This window comes from Panthera tigris, chromosome A2 (assembly GCF_018350195.1).
Source record: "Panthera tigris isolate Pti1 chromosome A2, P.tigris_Pti1_mat1.1, whole genome shotgun sequence".
In the NCBI taxonomy this organism is placed as follows: Eukaryota; Metazoa; Chordata; class Mammalia; order Carnivora; family Felidae; genus Panthera; species Panthera tigris.
Window position 1 is genome coordinate 108319439 of NC_056661.1, and position 20665 is coordinate 108340103.

The 20665-nt window shown below is 39.4% G+C and overlaps 1 protein-coding gene across 4 annotated transcripts in view; it reads right to left on the reverse strand.

Annotated features, from left to right (window-relative positions):
* The window catches only part of SOSTDC1 (sclerostin domain containing 1), a 65485-nt gene that overhangs the window by 31283 nt on the left and 13537 nt on the right, over positions 1-20665 (reverse strand). The window lies entirely within an intron of this gene.

Sequence of the window (20665 nt, forward strand, 5' to 3'; positions counted from 1 at the left end):
CTTCCACAGAGGTAACTACTATTAACAATTCTCCATATACTGTTAAAAAGTTTCTATTAATTTATACATTCACATGCATACACACACCCACACATACATACACTCATATGAGTTGGCATATATGCATGCCAAGCTATACATAAATTTATTTTGTACTTGTTATTCTACTGGATTTATACTTTATGCATTATTTTGTAACTTGCTTTTCTCACTTAACATTGCCTCTAAGTCTTTCCATGTAAGTATAGGAAATCAACTTTATTTTTTTTTAGCTCTTCAGGATCACCTCACTGGCACTCAATCTCCTCGAAAGGCCAGACAGAGATGGTCCAAGCAAGTATTTGATGAAAACTGGAGCTCCAAAATCAAGAGAATTGTGGCAAATTATTTGGAAGATAAATACTTAATTATTATAACTAGCATATACATACACATACACATATGCATGTATATATATAGGTCAACGATTCCCATCTTACATTAATTTGTTCACTGAAAAATTAACGAGTTCTTACCATATTTTTGCCCAAAAACATTCTATCTTGGGCATTGCATTATTTAGAACCAAAATTTGGCTGTATGTACTATAAATCCCAAATCACAGGCACTTTTCTACGATTAATTTTTAATCTTCTACCTTTAACAGTGCAATCTGAATTGTATATGTCACTTCTGCTCATATCTCATTGGTCTTAAAATCTAGTCACTCTAGCATCAAGAGTGTCTGGGAAATTTAATATGGGTCATCATGAGCTCAGCTAAATTTTTTTTTTTTTTTTTTTTTTACTGAGGATTAAGGTAGAGCTGGTGGAGTATCAATGTTGTGCTCAATAACTTCATGATTCCGTTTAGAAAAGCACCCACACAACCACTTTTCCAGAAAAGTTTCTTGTTTTCTTTGAGTTCTTGATCTAACCCCTTTTAAAAAATTGTTTTAAATGTAATTGAAAATGCTAGTAATGCAAAATGAGAAACCTAATTTTGTGAAGTTTCTTCACCTAAATCTATTATCCATTCTGAGGTGAATTAACATCTTCATGAGAATGCTCGTAAGTTACTCACAGAGTCATCTGTCCTAACAAATATTTATTGAGCAATAAGTTATGTCAGTTCTGAAAAACACGCCGAAAATAAAGTAACAAAGTAGGCTCCCAGTGTGCCGTGTATGTGTGTGTGTGTGTGTGTGTGTGTGTATCTGTATTATATATTTTCATCCAAATCATCAGAATTGATAAATTTTAGTCACGAAATGGAAGCCAGTTTATCTACAGAAAAAAAGAATTGTGTATTTCTGACTTAATTTAACATTTTGTTACAGCACGCAGAATGTAAGGTCTTTAGAGTAGTAAAATAAAACAAAAAGGAAGATTTAATATTCCAACAATCTTATAGCCAAGAAATTCTTTACAAAATCTGAGTAATACATCTGATGGAGTGAAATATGCAACACATCAAAATTAACGTGTCTTAAAATGAAAAAAGAAACCAACAAATTTTAATTGAAAGGATAATAGAAGTTTAAAAAAGAATGAAAAATGAGTTTGAAAATGAATTTCAAGAATTCAGGACACCCTACCATGATGACTTTACACATTCAACTCCAGTTATTAGAGGGAAGGCATTTCTTTTATTTGAGTTCAGCTCATCAATATTGAGGGTACATATTGATGACAGGTCACAAGAGAAGATCCTTGGGAACTGAGTGAGAGTATATCTCTCTATCAAACTGACTTTATGAGATAACACAGGTAGCTTAAGCTACTGTACATTTTTCCAATAGGGATTTGTTTTTTTTTAATTCTGGATCATAAATCTGACTCTGTCAGATGACATTTGTCATTAAGTTCTCTGCACCTAACAGGACAATGATGAATTTATACACACATTTCTTCTGCTTAGTCTCATGTAGCCTGATGTGTGTTCCTTTAAGTAGCATTTACTTTCTTGGAAAAGAATATTCAGACAGTAAAGTATATGCCTTCCTAAATTAAAAATAAAATCTTCAGGGAATACCCCAACCAGGTTATGCTAAATGTAACAATTTGCACAGTATTTGTGTCTGACCTAATTCCTTACTGCCCATCTGCATTTAGTGACCTGTAAGAGTAGCATTCCATAGACCCACGATGTGTAGGAGCCCAGCAAGGTTCAAAGCAAGGACAAAACAAATGTGTCATGTCTGCTACGGAGTGACAGGTGTGGGGGTGACAAGCGCCGACAGCCCTGAGAAGCCACACTTCCCCATTCGAACCAGATCTTGCTTCCAAAACAGAAAAAAGACAATGTCGTTCCAAGAAACACAACCAAGGAACCTTCTCCTAGGTCTTCTCACTCATGTTATTCCTCTGCAGTAGCCAACTGACAGAACTGTGACAGAAGAAAAGGGACAGATGGGACAACCCAAGTCTCCTTTTCTTATCAGTCCTTCCTGCTTATCAGGATGGCTCACAGAGTGAGTTTTGGTAGAATACCCACATATCAAGAAGTCAAAAAAAAGTTAATTTGGGGCAATGTTTCTACGCCTCTGGTAAGAATGAAATACATATGCAGGTACAGATTATGATAGATGAATTGAGATTTCAGTAATTCTGCATATAAGCTAAATGCTCCTATATCTGCATTTAAGATTGACATGGTACAACATGAAGATGAATAAAACTCATAGTAAATTTTTTTTTTTAATTTCACTTTTCTTTGCTTTGAACAACATGAAATAGCAAATAAAAAAAACAAAACAAAACACCATGACAGGTGGTGAGGGAGCCTGCAGGAAAAAGGAGCTCTCTATTTCAGTGTCTTTAAATGGAAATTTTCCTACTTTTTGAACAAGCGGCCTCATATTTTCACTTTGCATTGTGCTCCATGATTTATGTAACTCCTGTGTGAGCTCCAGTATATATGCCCCTTGGCAGCCTCGTCAGAATGACTTAGACATTGCCCATTTCATATCACTTCCAAGTCAGATTCTCTGTACCTTCCACTTCCAAAATGTATGAGCCATTTGGTCTCCTTTAATACATTTTTTTCCTAAAAAATAAATATGTAAATACATCTTCTGTTTAATCTAGTTGGGGTGGGTTCTTCTTGTTCCTTTTTTTTTTTTTTTTTTTTTTTTTTTTTTTTTTTTTTGCAGCTAAGCACACTAGTTAATAAGAATGAAAACAATAGCTAAAATTTCTACTTCTTACTTTATGGCCAGCATATTTTTGCATAATAATAAGATAAACACTAGTATCCATATTATACAGATGAGAAAATTGAGGGTTAAAAATCAAGTAAGTTGTCTGAATTTCACCATCTAATACACCCAGGGTCAGGATTTAAACCCAAGTAGTCTGATCCCAACCCTGTGTGGAGCCACATTTATATTACCATTTGTCCTTTTAAATATTGTTGATCCCTATGGCAAGAAGTTGACTAAGTTTTAAATAGGCACTGTGCCACCTAAACAAATAGCCATTGTTAGAAGCAAAGACAGTAAATGTTTAAATCAAGTCTTATTGCTGAACTCATAATTCATAGGGACGATCCAATAAACTGTCTTTTCTGAGAATCACATTGGTGGTGATTAAGAATGTTCTATGACTTTTATGTTTCTGGGATTCACTGTCTCTGGATTTTATTTCCCTAGATTTTACAAGATTTTATGAGCATATGATTACTGATTAGGAAAGACAGACAATGTGAGGAATTTGGATGGCTTTAAATAGAACTATTCACCTCTTCTGTTAATCAGAGGTGTTAAAATAGCTTTCTCAGTAAGTTGTTTTCATGCTGATGGTGATATTTTTGCTTTTATTGAGGTTCATGCAGACATCCTGGCAGAATATAAAATTACACAATTACAACTGATTCTTGGAAGGTTCTGCACAAATAAATGAGGGACAAAAAGGTTGAAATGTTTAGAATTTGGAAGCTTACACAACACCTGCCTGTATGAAGTTTACCATTCTACCATGCCCCCCCCCAATCTGAAAATTAAATCACCCTACCTTAGGACACAGGTCATTTCAGTTTTTAGATGTCTCTAATTTTTGCTGATACAAGGGAACACAGGCATGGCGTTTTTTAAAAAGGTATGTAACTTACTGTTAAAAAAAAAAAAAAAAAAGACATGTAATGTGGGCTAACCTGTGCAAGTTAAAACACTACAAACCACAAAAGTGAGGATCATAGGACAAATATTTCTTTACCAGCTATGGGTGGGATGGTGTCTTTATGATTTATTCTAAAATAACAAAACAATCTGAAACAATGAAGTGTTTCTCTGGGCCTCATGAATATATATGAATTCGGTTCATGACAGAACAAGTCATTGGCTGTCTCTGCCAAACAGCCAACAGGGGATGATTGATTGTTTTATGCACAACCTCGCATAGTCTAAAAGTACTGGAAAACTGTGATGAAGTGCAAAACAGTGCCAAAAATGAATGTAACTCTTCAATAGTAACACAATATTTATACTGATGACCAGAAGTACTTGAGAGCTAATAATCACAAACTTCCCAAACCCTCTACAGACACCCATACAAACTGTTTTTTATCACTTCTTTAAACAAAACTCATATTGCCTTCAAAGTGCATATATTAGAAAATGGATTTGCTTAACTCCACTTGCTCCCTTTTTACATACTTGTGGGTTACTGTTTTCATGAGAATTTTTTTTGACCATAAATTAATGTGTGGTTTATTTTATTTACAGCCAAATAAGGAAAATGGTCTTCCTGAAAGGCAAATTGCCTTATTTTTTATTTACTAGAATCTAAAATTATATCTTCATATAATTAGGTGACCATCTATTTATGCAAACTCATTTTTCAGCTTTATGAGTGCTTGGAATTATTTTTGGGAAAAGGGATTGCATATACTTGCCTAATGCATAATTACGTTGTCTTAATTTAGATCCCTCCAAATGCAGATCCTAAGACATGGAATTATATTTATCAGAAGGACAATCACAGGAAGCAGGAGAGGTGAAGCCGGGGGAATAAGAAGGCAAGGAGATGCCAGTATAGGCTTGTGTTACTGAGATTGCTGCTGTAGGAAACAGAGACTCGATATTGCAGGGACATCAGAAACAGACACAATGCTCACTTCTCCTTTGGAAGGACAGGTTGCTGAGTATTGATCCCTTAGCTACAGTTCTCCATTAGTTGAGGGTTACTCCTGGGACATTAAATCCATTTCACAGTCAGGCTGCATCAGTTCAGGGTGAGAGAGCTCCCATGGCCTCAAAAAAAGCTCCAAGACAGAAAAGTGGAGACCTTCCTGGCTAGGAGTGCCAGTAAGATACAAGATTCCAGGTACATTAGGACTTCAGATAAATAGTAAATATTTTTTCAATACATATATTACATGAGACATATTTACACTAAAAATTATTCATTATTTATCTGAAATTCAAATTTAATTGAGTGTCCTGTATTCCTCTTCTTCCTCTCCTTCTCCTTCTTCTTTATTTTCTAAATCTGGTAACTCTTCTCCTGGCATGTGCTTGAGGTAGGATGCTGTCGTCACAAGCCTGAGTCTGTCCAGAATTGTCCACACCTGCCACAGCTAAAATCAGAAATGGGCCGAGGGCAAGATAAAGCAGGGCACCAAAAACATCTGCTATATGTGAGTATTCTTTATTTTAGATGACTAAATGTACCTAACTTTATCAGACAGACCACGTACCCCCATCCTTACGTATCTTCATTTTTTTTTGATCAACAATTCTATTGTTAATAGGGTTCCTCTTAACTTCCCCATAAATAATCTTTGATTTGTTTCTAAGCACAGCATGAGTTTTGCTTAACCAAAATTATACAATGTGTTACTTATCTTTTGAATCCTCCCCAAGTCCTTTTAGGCTTGCTCATGATATCTTCTCGTCACATTGTCACCATAGATGCTTCATGTGCTACCACTATGAGCCAGTCCATGCCTTCTAAGAAGCAGATGCCAAGACAGAACTAAATATGCAGGAGATAAATTTGAGGCAACCACACCTGTGAGAGGCCTAAGGACAGGCAAGGGGGAAAGGGGTGCTTTTTAGACCGTTATGCATGTCCAACCTCAGGTGAATGAGAGAGGCAAGGAGACAGGATGGGTAGGAGAGTATGAGACTGCAGTGTAGTCGTGAGAGATTTTGGCAGGACCATCTGGCATCATCCTTCAGAGGAGCCCTGCATCCCGCAGAACAGGAATGTATTGCTGACCCTGCCAACTCAATCACTGGCCAGGAATGGCCCATGGGAAATAGGAATTCAGTGCAGACAGGGATGGGTGGAGGAGCACAGCAGCTGGCACCCTCGTTCAGCTGGGCTCCCTGGAATCGCAGACCTGTATGCCTCGCTTTCCCGGGCAAGGGCCACACACCCGTTTTCCCAAGAAGGGGTACGAAACACATCTGCTAAACATATATCCATGAAGTGACCAACTACCCTGTTAAGAGATTATTTTGAAAAACATTCAAGGCTCGTACTTATGAAATAGAAGTAACTGTGATGTGTGATTTGTACAGATATTTGGGGGCAGAAAAGTCATAGAGCATTTTTTAAAAACTCACAACTACTTAGACATCAGCTTACTTCACCAGGTCCTTAGAGCTGTCTTGCAGTAAACTGGAAAATAAGAATAATAGCTACCTCTTAGGGCTATTAGGAGGATTATATGACGATAACTCAGGCAGAACTCTTAGCATAATGCTGCCACACAGTAAAAGTTCAATTAATATTCGCTATTAAAGAATGATAATTAAAAGCCAGTGTGACATGGGAAAAAATATGACATGGATCCATGTAAGATCACCATGCTTTCTACATGATCTCTAGCTTCCATTCCTGAGGAAGAACAAAACATCTCTATCCCCATTGCCAAAGAAACTGGGAGGGTAAATCAGTCAATGGATGTGTTAACTCTTAACTGTGGCCATAGTTTCACAATATGTACATATATCAAATCATCATGTTGTACACCTTAATATTACATAATACTATATCAATTATATCTCATTAAACTAGGGAAATTTCTCTTTTTTAATTAATTAATTAATTAGTTTTTAATTAAAAAAATTTTTTTTAACATTTTTATTCATTTTTGAGAAACAGAGAGCACAAGCAGCAGATGGGGCAGAGAGGGAGACACAGAATCCAAAGCAGGCTCCAGGCTCTGAGCTGTCAGCACAGAGCCCGACTTGGGGCTCAAACCCACGAACAGTGAGATCATGACCTGAGCCTAACTCGGACGCTTAACCAACTGAGCCACCCAGGTGCTCCAAGTTTATTTATTTTTGAGAGAGAGAGAGAAAGAGAGAGGAAGTGTGTGCACAAGTGGGGGAGGGGCAGAAAGAGGAGGCAGAAGCCCAAGCAAGCGCCACGCTGTCAGCACAGAGCCCAATGTGGAGCTCGAACTCACAAACCATGAGATCATGACCTGAGCCAAGGTCAAGAGTCAGGCACTTAACGGACTGCGCCACCCTGGCACTCCAGAAAATGTTGTTTAAAAGGGAAACTGAGAGGAATGGGTCACCAGGACTGTTGTTCTACTCCTTTTAGGTAATAGATGCCTGCAGTTGTGGATTTATAGCTCTAAATCCACCAGCTTTACTTGTCAAATTATCTATTGCTGCCCAGCGAATCTCCTCTAAAACTCAGTGGTTTAAAACAATACTAAGCATTTATTACACATCAGGTTTCCATTGGTCAAGACCTCAGGTCTTTTGTGGGCAGAGCTCACCTGAAGTCTCTCATTCAGTTTTAGTCAGCTGTTGGCTGGTCCCATAGGCATTTGAAGGGTTGGTTGGAACTGGAGGATACATTTTCAAGACGGCTCACTCATCAGAGTGGCAGGTTAGTTTGGGCTGTTGGTTGGGGGCCTCATGTCTTTCGCCCAGGGCTGTTTGAGGTTCCTCACTGCATAGCTGCAGCTTCCTCCAGAGCGAGTGATTTAAGAGACAGAGGGAAAGCTGCTCATGACTTATAGGACTTAGCACTGGAAGGTATGCATCCTCATCTCCAATGTATCCTGCTACTCACACAGGCCTAGCACATAAGGGTATGAACACCAGGAGACAAGGGCACGGAAGGCCATCTTGGGGCTAATGCATACATTAAAATCTCCTGCAGAAGATATGAAATCTAGACAAACATCTTTCACCAGAGTTAAACTAAGACTTGGGTATTCCACTGTATGCACAGGCAAATACAACCTTATTAACATGTTCTACCCTGGTAGGAAGGCCTATAGCAAGGATGGAAGTGGGCAGCTCATAAGCAGAATTCACCCCAAAGTCTTCATTGGCTTGGCCTCACCAGTACATAAAATGACGATGCAATTAAATGCCTTCGGAGGAGCACTGACTCTCCACTTTGCCACCACTCCCTACAATCTCAAATCCGGTAAGTTATGTATTATCCACCTAACCCCTAAGGCATTGCAATCTTTGCCTTAAAAGATGGAAATTGTGAGTGTAGAAAAAAGGAGGCCAAGGGGAACAGAGGTACAAAGATCTCCTGAAGACAGTCGTCTGCCTGTCTTCCCTTAGAGGAAATTATACGAACAAAATCTTGGCAGTACCATGAAAGATTTAACACAGGCGAAAGAGCAGTCTTCTTGAGCGTGAAGCCTGTCAAATACTAAAGTAAGGAAATGGAAACTCCTTCTCAGGAGGTCTTTGGAAATAAGAAAGATTCTAATCTGTCTGGAAGAAGTTAGGTGTGGTTTTTCTTAGGGGTAAATGGGTTGGTTTACATAACTCACAAAATTTTTTCTATGGTTTTTTTTTTACCCCCTTCTATGACTTTTTAAAAAGTCATTCCCCCTCCCCCCCACCTTCCCCCCACACAGAGGACCTTTTGGTGCAGAGTACATCATGACTATCATGAAACTCAGTGATTCTCTCTTCTGGGAAATGGGAGACCACCCAGGCAAGCAATGATAGGCTACTGCTGAAAATCTATGTATTTGGCATGCTGTAAATTCTCTGTCATTTTATTCTTCCATTGGTAGAATAATTGTCAGAGTCTAATCATTGGTATTGTTAACAAAATGTTCCCATTATTTTGTATCTTTTTTTTTCCTCAAAAGTATTCCCTATGCAAAAATATTCTGATTTTTAGTATTCCCAATAATATATGCATATTTTTTAAAGCTCAACACTTCTAAGAAAAAAAAGAGTCTGTAATTTATGCTTTATCCAAGCCTCATCATTTTCAATGTGTGTGTTCTCATGTGAAGAAATTCAATGCTTCCAACATATTCTTTGAATGTTATGTTTTCTTTTCTAAACAAACAATGTGATGATCAATTTCAACCTTATGCCCAGGCTTCTATACAAGTATGTTTCCCATTAAACTTCATCATAACTTTTCAAAATGTGTTTCTCAAACAAATCAAGATTCTTTTATCCCTACACAGCTCAATAGTCTTGATTTAATTTGAGAAAAATTTCACATATCAGAGGTCAACAGACATTGTAGATGTCTGAGTGCCACTGTTCGAAATTTCAATGCACTAATGGAAACACATACATCTCCCTTTATACCCAAAATCTAAAAACGCTTTCACTCATTTTTTTCTTGTGTTATGCTATAATTTTCAATGTGTTCACTAAAGGATGCTTTTTTCACCTTTACTGAGGTATGGTTGATAAACACAATTGTACGATATTTAAAGTGCACATCATAACAATTTGACATACATATATATTTTGAAAGGATTCTCCCCATCAACTTAATTAACAAAGCCATTACCTCACATATTTACCTATTTTGTGGCGGTGGAAGGGCAGAGAAATTCTAAGCATTCTACTCTTTTAGCAAATTTCAGTGATACAATACAGTGTTATCAACTATAGTCACCATGTTATACATTAGATTCTCAGACCTTACTCATCTTACAGCTGAAAGGTGATACCCTTTTACCAACATCTCCCTATTTCCCTCACCTCCCAGCCCCTGGTAACTACTTTTCTACTCTCCGTTTCTATGAGATTCCACATATAAGCAATACCATGAAGTATTTGTCTCTCTCTGTGTGGCTTATTTCACTTAGCATAATGCCCTCAAGGTCCATCCATGTTGTCACAAATGGCAGGATTTCCTTTTTCCTTGTGGCTGGATAATATTCCTCATCTTCTTTATCCACTTATCTGTTGACAAACCCTTAGGTTGTTTATATATCTTTGCGATTGTGAATAATGCTGCAATGAACATGGGAGTGCAGGTATCCCTTCGAAATCCTGTTTTTATTTCCTTTGGATACATACCCAGAAATGGGACTGCTGGATCATATCGTAGTTCTATTTTTAATTTATTGAGGAACCTCCATACTGCTTTTCCGCAGTGGCTGCACCAATTTACATTCCCACCAACAGTGTACAAGAGTTACCTTTTTTTCATATCCTCACCCACACTTGATATCTCTTATCTTTTTGATGACAGCCATTCTAACAGGTGTGAGGTGAATCCTCATTGTGGTTTGGATTTGCATTTCCCCTATGATTAGTGCCGTTGAGCATCTTTTGATGTACCTGTTGGCCATCTGTTTGTCTTCTTTGGAAACGTGTCTATTCAGCTCCTCAGCCTATTTTTAAATTGGATTATTTGGCTTTCTTGCTATTGAGTTGTGTGAGTTCTTTAAATTTTTTTCATATTCACCCCTTATCAGATATATGAGTTGCAAACATTTTTGCCCATTCTATAGGTTGCCTTTTCATTTGTTGATGGTTTCCTTTCCTGTGCAGAAGCTTTTTAGCTGGATGTAGCCCAACTTGTTTATTTCAGAGAGTCTTAACGTAATATCCAAGTTCTTTATTTTTTTTTTACCTGTGAAAAATTTCAAACTTACAACAAAGCTGAAAGAATTTTATGGTGAATACGCATATATCCACAACTTTTTATCAAAACCTTATCATTGGTCTTTTACCATACGCACGCCAATTTTCATAAACATAAAACAACTATCAATTCTTACTCATCAGAGTCTGACACACAGGTCACCTTAAGAATTTCTGCTCTGTCATCTGTCTATGCCCACCAGATAAGAAAATTTGGAAAAGCTTAATATTCTGTTATTTGAACTACAATGACAGTAGATGAAAAAAATAATAATGACTATGGTGGATTGAAACACCTGAAAATCCATGAATTCATATTAAAACTTTAACAAAAATTCATTGGTCATCCTTGGACATTTCTAATACCAATCCACCATTCTGAAAATGAATCAATACACTGAAAAAAATAAAGCACTTGTTCTGTTGTGCCTGTACAAACTGTATTTCTGGGTAATAAATTGCTGACAAGAGAAAGTTCTTTATGGAGAATCGATGGCTAATAAATACAGAGAGACTGCAAGAAAAGTCACCATTTTGCAACCCCTAATGAAATAAAGGAATTCAACAATATTAAAGGCTGCTACACCTTTAGCTAAAAAGTGGATAAGAATGTTACAATGTGATAACCTGGCTGGTATCTCCTGAATCTGTGGATCCCTCTTAGTATCACCAAAAACAGGACAGAAGACCTTGTGGGTCCCTTCAATATTGTAACAAGACATACAAAATGCCATCTATAATGTATTTCTCCCTAAAAAAAAAAAAAAGAGAGAAAGAAAAGCACCAAAATTTACTCAATCCTCTGAAAAGCTCTAGCTCCTATTTATAGGAAAAAACAGCTGACAGAAGCATAAGATAAATACTATCATTTAGGGAGCAAACAAGTGCAGAAGACGAGCTATTACCCAGGACCAGCGAGTTAGCTTATCCAACAAGTAGAAAATATTAAAGTGGGGGGACGCCTGGGGGGGCTCAGTCGGTAAAGCATCTGACTGGGTTTCGGTTCAGGTCATGATCTTGCGCATTTGTGAGTTCAGACCCTGCATCAGGCTCTGTACTGGCAGTGTAGAGACTGCTTGGGATTCTCTGTCTTCCTCTCTCTCTCTATTCCTCCTTCATTCATACTGCCTCCTTCTCTCTCAAAATAAATAAATTGTAAATTAAATTAAATTAAATTAATTAAATTAAATTAAAAAGTGGGGAGGGTAGTAAGTGAAGGTAGCTTGAAGAGACCGAACAAACACATTAACTAAATTCTAACTGAGGACTTTACTTGGATCCTGAATGAAACAAATCAATCATAAAAGGATGTTTTTGAGAGAGCTGAGGAAATCCAAGGATGATATGAATATTAGATGACATCAAGCAAGAATTTAAATTATTTAGTTGTTTTAACCACATTTGTACCTAAATAATTTAAATTCTTGCTTAATGTCATCTAATATTCATTTCACGTTTAAAAGTCCTTACCTCTTACAGTTACCAAATTTTACCAAAGGTAAAATGATATATTTGGGATTTGTTTTCAAATACTCTTTAAAAATATATAAAGATAGATAAAACAAGATTGGCAAGATATTCTCTCTACAGGTATGTTTGAAATGTTTTTTTAAAAGAAGTTGGGGGGATGCCGGAGAGGCTCAGTTGGTTGAGCAACTGACTCTTGATTTCAGCTCAGGTCATGATCTCTCAGTTCATGAGATAGAGCCCCGCATCAGACTCTGCATTGAGCATTGAGCCTGCTTAAGATTCTCTCTTTGCCCCTTCCCCACTCATGGATGCACACACATGCTCTCTGTCATACACACACACACACAAGAAAAAAAAAAAATTAAAGAAGTTGAGAAAGAACAGAAAAAAAAATGTCACCAGTGGTGATGATAAAGGAATGCCATAAGGGAAAAAGAATAGAGCCAGGATTCATTAGTTTAAAAATATATGTTATACTTAAAAAAATTTAAGTCAGTACATAGGAATACGCTGGAAAATTATGTTAAGGGCATATTGAATATGTGAGATGTGGAAGTTCTTTAATAGGGCATTAAGAATTTAATGATCTAATTTGTAACAAATGTGAACCAAATAAGGAATTTTACACTGAGCAGTAAAAAAATTGACCCTATTATGAGAAAAAAAAAAGATTCCTTTAAAAATGTTTGCAGTTAACCAATATAAAGTCACTGGAGCATAATTTTTAAAAAAGCAAGACTTTTTGTTTCTTATAAAAATATACAATAATCTTATAATAGTGGAAAAGTTTTTAAATTATTTCCCGCCCCCAGAGATTCTGAGCTGTTCTGTACTTTTTCTCTCCTACCCCACTTTCCCCCCTTAATGAAGTTAAAAATCTCCATTTAGGGGCGCCTGGGTTGCTCAGTTGGTTAATTGCCCAACTCTTGATTTTGGCTCAGGTCATGATCTCATGGTTCATGGGATCGAGCCCCCTGTTGGCCTCTGCCCCTCCCTGGCTTGCGTGCATGTACGTGCATACACTCTCTATTTCTCTCTCTGAAAATAAATAAATAAACATTAAGAAGAAATTCCATTTAATGGCAGAAGTCAGGGAGATAGTAGACAGAGCAGAGAGGCAAGTGGTCCCAGGCATCAAAGAGTAAGACACAGAGGCAGAATGAACGTGGGAACTACCACCAACATCCTCTACATGAAACCTCATCATTTTTTCTCACTACAAAATATAGAAACAAAGCATCCAGGAAATCATGCCCAGACAGACTTCTGGCAGTCTTCCTTTGGTTGGAACAGACAGAACAAGGAGATATTCTACTAGATCCAAAGCAAGAAGATCAAGGAGAGGACATAATGACACTCTCAACTGAGGGTTGCAGACTTCAGGTTCAGGGAGCATTCGGCCACTCAGGTAGGCCTTCTCAGCTTTCTCTACACATGGAGGGCTCAGGTGACTCACTTCTCGGGAATGCTAAACAAAGCTTCACTGGGTACGTTACTGCACATAGTCCTGGAGAGATTTAGCTGAGCTTCAGGCTTCTCAGGGAGCTCATGGAAGCAGCAGAGAAATGAAATCACACAGTTTAGAAAAAGCCTCCTGACAGAGACAAGAATTTGAGATTAGAGAACAGACACAAGTGGCAAGAAAGGATGATACTGATGAAAGGAAACACCAGAACAGAAGGGAGGGCAAGAACCTCCCAGGGTGTTGATCTGATGGGTGGAGTCACTGTGGCAGGCAGGGGATCTCCTAAGCGCAGAAGGCTAGAAAAAGATGAGAAAAAGAGAGAGAATGTCGGAAAAGGATGTTAGAAGGAGAAGGGAAAAGCACGTAAGCAAGGAAGTGGGTGCCAACCCAGCCTACAGAGTATCTTTCTATACCTTTAAGGTGTAAAACACTTACCCCTAACCCACCCTAGTAGAATTATATTGAGGTACAAGATCTAGGTGAACACAGGTTACTTTCTGTCTAAGAGGTGTCATTTTTATGAGACATTCAACTGCTGGAGGTTTTTCCTCATAAATGAATGATTTTCTTTGCTTAAAAAAATGTTAATATAGCCCTATTCTATCATTCAAGAAGAATAGATATAGAAACAATTTTGCTAAAGTCAGTTTTTATTACTTGCTAAGGATTGGCTTCTATTTCAAAATATGCCACATGCCATCTGCTCTTTCTTCCCTGCCCAGGCTCACCGTGCTCTTTGAAGGTGGCTGCCCCAACAATGGAGCTGGGGTTCCCAGCCTCATTGTACCATTGCGTGTAAAAATCCACCCTTCCTTCTCACCTTTGCTCAACCTCCCGACTCCATTCTGGTGTCTTCCCAATTTTTTTTTTTTTGTTTTATCCTTTAGGCGTTGCCTCTCTCCTAATGGACTTTGCAATATGATTCTATTCACCTAGATTTGCCTTTTAAATATTTGCTACCCTAGGAGTAGCTTTTCAAGCTCTGGCTGGAGGAGAAGAGAGAAGGAGAAGCCAGCACAAAATACAGAATCCTGGTAGACGTCAAGTGTGTCTAAGCCCAACTTTGATGCACGTCAGGAATAAGATGTATAGCATGCCAGTATTCACTGGGAGGCCCTGCAAGACTTTATCTCCTAGTCCTCATTCTCCTCTGTGTCCTTCTGCAGCTAGTTACCTTGGCTACCTGCCCTCACCTGACCCAGCACTAATGTCTACAAGAGTGATTCTCAACTTCAACTGCATATTGGAATCAACAGGAGGGGAGAGGGGGTTAAAAAATACTGATGCCAAAGTCCTGGCACAGTCATTCCATTGCAATTGGTCTGGAGTTCTGCCTGGGTCTGGAGTCTTTTAGAGCTCTTAATTCTATCAGAGAACCAATGTTGAACAATACTGCCCTAGCAACATATCCCACAGTTCTAGTTGCCTAAGTGGTTCTCCAATATTACCAATCCTCATTCATTTAAATTGGGGAGGAAAATGGAATGGACATAAGAGAACCAAAATGTCATTTACTAATAAAGTAATAATGATGAAAATAAGAAAGTCAGCCTAAGTGTATCAACATGCAGTGGAATACTGCAGCATTACCTTGGCCCTCTCAAATAAATTAGCATATCAGCTAGACCAAATGACCTATTAGGCTGCAAAGAAGATGTTCATGTTTGTACTTGGCACAATGTAGAGTATCGAATGACTGAAACCAGAAATATGTGGTATCCATAATAAAAGGTCAATGCCAGCTCTAATTCAACAGCATCAGAGAGTGTATGAAGAGAAGGTGCCAGGCACTAAATAGGGAATGAACCAGAGCTGCGAGCATGGAATGTGGGGCCAGTGACCAGAAACAGGAAAATGGAAAAGACAATGAGAGGCAGTTAGTAGAGGATTCCCATGGATTCTAGTGGAAGGAATATTGTACGAAACCTGATCTATATCTGCCTCCTTGTGCTGTACAAGTATAATTTGGCACCTTACTGCTCACAAATCCTAATATAACATGTTTCATTTTGCTTTCCTTTAAACCTGTTATATCAGTGAGCACAGGCTGAGCTATCCTGCAGGAACAAACAATGTGTCCCCCACAAAATCTCAGAGGATCAATATCACAAACTGTCTCAGTCATTCAGGAGCCCAGGCTGATGAAGCAGCCACCATCTCCTATGTTGCCCACCCTCAGATCAGAGCAAAAGAAGTGTCCCAGATTATCTTACACTGGCATTTCAATGCTCCCACCCAGAAGTGCCCCAAATTATCTTTATTTACAACTCATAAGTAATAATTAGTTATCTGGCCCCACTCAATCAAAAGAGATCAAGGAAGGGCAACTTAACCACGTGCTGGGAAGTGGGAGAGGCCAGAAATATGACACATAGCTCAAATTAAATACATCTTCATCGAGCATCAACTTTTTCCTATTTTCATGGACACATCTCTGGCCAAAGATACATCATGTTGTATAACTGAGTTGTACTCACTAAAACGTAATCTTAATAAGGGCAAAAGATTTTGATTTTTAATTTTTCCTGGTTAAGTCCCTAGGGCTTAAAACAGTGCTTATAAAATAGGAGACTTTAAGCAAATACATTCGGGTAAATAAAACTCTTGTGAGGAGTAAGAACAGACAGAAAGAAGAGAGCTAATAGTAATGTTAGAATATTTAATGTCAAATATGAAATATTAAATGTTAAAAATGTCAAAAAATATTTAATAGAATCACTATGGCTAACTTGCTATTCATTATATCAAAAATCACTAAGGAAGAACCTTCCATAGTCAAGCGATTCACCGAAGATATTAGAATAATGCTGTCACCACTTCCTCATGCTGCTCCTGAAGGCTTACTCCAAGATCAAGTACAAATTCTGTCACAGACCATGCCCAATATCACATATTTAACCAAAAATAGCCAAGTCAGGGGGCACCTAGGTGGCTCAGTCGGTTAAGCATCCAACTTCGGCTCAGATCACAATCCCATGGTCTCTGAGTTCGAGCCCCGCGTCAGGCTCTGTGCTGACAGCTCAGAGCCTGGAGTCTGCTTCAGATTCTGTGTCTCCCCCTCTCTCTGCTCCTCCCCCACTTGTGCTCTCTCTCTCTGTCTGTCTCAAAAATAAACATTTAAATTTTTTTTTAAAAAAATAGCCAAGTCAGTCTTAAAAAAAAAAAAAAAACAGAAAAAAAAGGAGCAAAAAAAAGATGATCTTGCCCTCTCAGATACCAATCTCAAAACAAGTAAGATTTCATGCTCCTGCACCTGTATTGGAAATCTTAATAATTTATAATGATCTGAATTTTCCCTAAATTAATCCATAAATTTAGTGAAATCCCAGTTGAAACTCCAGTTGGACTTTTTTCTCCATAAAATTATTTCCATTTTAATTTCATCAAGTTCCTAACTTCCACAGGTCCCCAAATGTTACCTAAAATGTCTCTGACATTTGCTAAACAGAGAGCTCCAATACCCCTGAAACTGTGCAGTGAATTTGTAAGAAATGAAACCATATGCGGATAACCACCATGCCATCTTGGGAGAAGCCTTGGAGCCCTATCCTCTCCCATCCTAGGGCCACCTTCAGAGTGTACCAATGGAGACATCAAGCATGGGGACCTTCCCCCCTTATGAGGCCCCAGGACTCTCTCAACTACCCAATGGACCTTGTGACTAGTTAGAGGGAGCCAGCCAGAGGGGCCAGGCTGAGTCTTCCCTCTCTGATCCTGGGTTCAGGATCTGGGCTGCATGGAAAGATCTGCCATTGTGGAGTTTAACTCCAGCAGGGAAGCCCAATGCTACTCATATGTTGACAAGTAACATCATGCAGTGACAGGTATGAAAACAGAAGAAGCCACTATGACAGAAGGGCTCCAAGTCTCCTGGCCTTACCCATTTGGCCTGACATTCTGGAAGTGGGTCCTTACTCACTGTCAAAAAGAAAACCACTCCAATGGAATGACACAAGATTCACAGGCAACAGACTGGCAAATTAACCCTGGCCACTCACCTCCCCAGGCCAAGAACTGAGTCTCATTCCTGTGTGTAGCTCCCCTACCCTGCACCAGCCACGTGTTCAGAACATGATGGAGGTTCCTGAACTTCCCCTGAAGGGAGTTAAACAGAAGCCAGGTCAGGATATTCTGAGTAGACCATTCATGAGTAAGGGCTGCTCAATCCCCAACAGAGGCTCCAAAAGGGACACCTGAGTCTTGGACCCATCTGAGCTTTTTTTGTCTCGTGAGGGACTCTCCATGAACCCAAGCTCTTTGCAGCATTTACCCGAGAGACGCTGGTAGGCACAGGGTGCCTGTTAGCCCTGAAAAGATGAAGGATCTAGGTGAGCACTCCTGGCCTACATATGCCTGACATCACCCTGGAGCTGGTCTGGGCAGGTGATGTCCCTGCATGAAACTGAGAGAGGACAAGCCCTTGCCTCCAGCCTGTGGGGTCCACCCCCACCTCTGGACAGTGTAACCCTCTTGAGCATTCCTCTACCTCAGGGGATGTGTTTGACCTTTCCTTCCTGCATCATGTTGATATACCTCTATCCCCTGAGATTCCTCTTCTCACATCCCAGATCCTGCTCTTCTCCCAACTGACCCTGAGGACAATTTGCCTGGAATCTTTCCATCCTGCTTTGGGCATTTATAGGTTTACACAACTACTCTCCCTATAATCTATAGATGGTCTTACTCAGTGTTTACAGCAAACATTGGGTGATAAACTAAACACCTTTGCTTGTCAATAAATGTGACTTGGTTGCATCATTCTTTAACAGCTGTTTAATTTCCACAGAACAGATGATTCATTAACCTTTTCTCTTCTATAGTTACTTCCCAGCTTTCTCCTATTAAAGATAATACCGCAGTTGGGTATTTTTCCCACAGGTCAGCAGTCACTATAGAGAAGGGCACAGGAGCCAGGCTGCATGGGAGTGGGTCCTGCCTGTTCTGCCTGCTTGCTGTGTGATCTTGGACCTCGTACTTAACGCTCCATGCCTCGGGCTTCTCATCTGTAAAATGAATATGCTGTGGAAATCTTGCAGCTAAGATAGCAACATAAAAGGTTTATTTTATTGCCACTCAAAGTTGCCTTCTTGCAATGCAGCTGTGCTGGGGACTATTAAGTACCATGACATCAACTTAAAAAGCAACTATTTTATTTTAAATTCATTTCTGGGAACAATAGGGCCAGGTTCTTATTCTTATTTTTCTAACTGTCAAGGGTTGCTACACAGTTTTAAACATTAAAATGTTATTTGAGGGGCACCTGGGTGGCTCAGTCAGTAGAACATCCGACTTCAGCTCGGGTCATGATCTCATGGTTCATGGGTTTGAGCCCTGCATCTGTCTGGCTCTGTGCTGACAGCTGAGAGCCGGGAGCCTGCTTCGGATTCTGTGTCTCCATCTCTCTGCCCCTTCTCCACTCACACTCTGCTTGTGCCCCCGCCCCCCCACCCCCGTGGGGTTTTAAATAAACATTTAAAAAAAATTTTAACAATAAAGAAAAGTTCAAATGTCATTTTAAATTGCTATTCTCTGTATCTCATCTGCAACATGAGATACTGCTGATGGGTTGGGGGGAATAGTTATATTTTTCTTATTCTATGAACACCATACGTATTAGCTGTATGTCTTATAGCAACAGTATACATACACTATCACAGCTTTCTATTCTGACAACTCCTTTTTTTTTCTGTGAGTGGAAAAGTCTCATTGCTTTATTTTTACTTTGTACATAGCTATTTGCCATTCTTTAAATAGATAGCTATTTGTTATTCTTTAAATAGACTTCTATAAAAATTGCATCTGAGCATAGTTTAACTCTTTCTGGAACAGAACACGGCTGGGCAAGCAGTCAAATCTCATTGGTGTGAAGGAGGTCACAGGCGTCACAGCCCAAGCAGATGAGGAAGGCGTCCATGCACACAGTGGGCCCATACAGGGAATTCAGCCTCAGCACACTGGCAGAGCATCTCCCCAAGAGTAGGGGGAGCATAGATGGATAGACAAGTGGATATAGTGTCAGAGTTCAAGCCACAGGAGGATCATGTCCTTGGGGAAGGAGGACAGCCCATTGGGTGGTGTAGAACTCTAGCAGGTGGAGGAGGGCATCTATGTGGGAGTCCAGGCAGATGAGTGCAAACTATCATCTTCCCAGTTCAGTGAAGGGTGAGTCCCCCTGGCATATAGCACATCAGAGAGGATCTTGATTGTCTACCAATCATAGCAATACCACTCTCCTTGCCAGTGATTGATTTGATTTGATTTGATTTTTTTTTAGAGAATGAGAGAAAGAGAGAGCCAGGGAAAGGGGCAGAGAGAGAGAGAGAGAGAGAGAGAGGGAGAGAGAGAGAGAAACTTAAGCAGGCTCCATGCTTAGCACAGAGCCTGATGGGGGGCTCAATCCCATGACTCTGGGATCATGACCTGAGCCAAAATCAAGAGTCAGACACTCAACCAAGCCACCCAGGCACCGAGGCACCCCACCAGTGACTGATTTTAGGTGGGCATGTAACTCCATTCTGCCCAAGGATACATGGAAGGGAAGCATTTAGGGAAATGTTTCCCCTTCCATAAGGTGATAATAGAAAGTAAGCACTCCTCTCAATAGTGGCATATCAGAAGTAAAATCTGGAGCTGCTAATACTGTTTTGGGATGGGAAAGGCTAACTGAAAACCTGAAAAGAAAATCAACTTAGAGGAGTATAGGACTTAAAGTTAGCAGAGGGGTGTCTGGGTGACTCAGTTGGTCTCTTGACTTCAGTCTCTTGATTTCAGCTCGGGTCATGATCCCAGGTCGTCAGGTCTGCACTGAGCATAGAGCCTACTTAGGATACACTGTCTCTCCCTCTCTTTCTCTGTCCCTCTGCTCCTCTCCCCTGTTTGTGCTCTCTTTCCCTCTAAAAAATTAAAAGATA